Source organism: Staurois parvus, unplaced genomic scaffold, assembly GCF_062004578.1.
Source record: "Staurois parvus isolate SC_StPar_1 unplaced genomic scaffold, SC_StPar_1.0 ptg000015l, whole genome shotgun sequence".
Classification (NCBI taxonomy): domain Eukaryota; kingdom Metazoa; phylum Chordata; class Amphibia; order Anura; family Ranidae; genus Staurois; species Staurois parvus.
This window is the reverse complement of record NW_028317811.1, coordinates 1,463,426-1,464,943: the sequence shown is the minus strand read 5'-3', so window position 1 is coordinate 1,464,943 and position 1,518 is coordinate 1,463,426. Positions and strand designations below refer to the sequence as shown.

At 50.5% G+C, this 1,518-nt stretch overlaps 1 pseudogene; it reads left to right on the top strand.

Annotated features, from left to right (window-relative positions):
* Positions 1-941: 941 nt before the first annotated feature.
* On the top strand, positions 942-1,056 carry LOC149473427 (U2 spliceosomal RNA; annotated as a pseudogene).
* Positions 1,057-1,518: the final 462 nt, after the last annotated feature.

The following is a 1,518-nucleotide window of genomic DNA, read 5'->3' as shown; positions in this document are numbered from 1 at the left end:
GAACCTGACCTCTGCTGACTTCTCCTGCTCTGACCCCTGGCTAGTTTGACTTCTCTTCTGGATATTCCTAAACCTGATCTGAACTACTGGTACCGACCCCGGCGAGGGACCTGACTATTCTTCTGCCTGCTGCCTTGTACTATGCTGACCCCACTGTTACCGACCTGGCCCGTTTGGCCACGCTCATCCATCCATCCGGCATGGATCCAGCCATCCCTGCTTCCGCCCTCTGCCTCTTCACGTCAGGCTTTCCAGCTGCATAGACCCCCGGCGGATTCCTCTGCCTCAGGCAGGTGTACTCAGGGGCCGCGACCTGGTTCCTGTCTGCTCCAAGTCCATCCCCACCATCAGGGACCCTGGTGAACAAGCAGACTGGGGCTTAGACTCCGCGCTCTGGGGAATCCTGTCCTGTGGACTGCTAGAGGTACCGCCAGGCGGTTGCTAACATTAAATATGGAAGTTTGATCAGTGGGATCTGTGTGTCCGGAGAGAGTAAGGTGAGCCCCAGGACCAAGGAGGAAGTGTACATGGAGGCATATCACCTGGATCAGGGCTGTACTGAGGGTGCAATAGGGATAGAAGAACTACACAGAGAGGACACTGTGAGGGAGGACTGACATAGTGGGAGATTAGACTGAAGGTGGACAACATGGGATGGAGGAGGACTACATGGAATGGGAAAGGAGGGGGACTTTTTTTTACCTCAATATCAAAAATGCATTAAGGTAAATAAACATTTGCCTTTAGAACCACTGTTAAAGCAAAGCAAGATCCCAGAACAATACAAAGCACTTCTCTATTTAAACCAGTAGATGGTGTAAGTGTGCACCTAGGAAATGCATCTCCCTGAGGAAGAGAAGAGAGAGAGTTAGAAGCTGTGTGAACACAGGACTGACATTTTTTTCACAAGAGTAAATAGAATGTGTGTGTGTGTCCAGACCATCGCTTCTCGGCCTTTTGGCTAAGATCAAGTGTAGTATCTGTTCTTATCAGTGTCCAGTGGGGGTGCTCCCGACCATTCTAGTTTACGGGGATGGTTGTTGTATAGTACCCTCACTGGTATGATGGGGGTCCGGAAGGCTAGTACCGGAGGGACAGAAACCAGGGAGCGCCATGATTCGTTCTGGGGCCTTGGGAGTAATTCCTCTGAGAAGACTGGAAAGACCCAGTACCTCCTGATTTGAACGAATCTACCTTGGTCTGGCCTGGGGCTGGGGAGGCAAAAAGTCCGCAAACTCAGTGCCCCCTGGGGAAGACGCTCTCAGGGGTGTCACTAGTAACACTTGGGTGTGGGACCCCACGGTGTGAAGATGACACATGGCCACTGTTTTTACACCTCTTTTTGCACAGCGCCCTAAGGACCAGGCCTTTTGGCTAAGTCCAGGGCAATTTTTTGCTACGGGCCTCAGGGCCTGGTCTGTGCACATTTCGGCACGGTACCTTTTTTTATTTTTTATTTTCTTTACTTAATTTAATTTATTACACTCCCACGTATTGTCACTTTTTGCTTTCTTATGT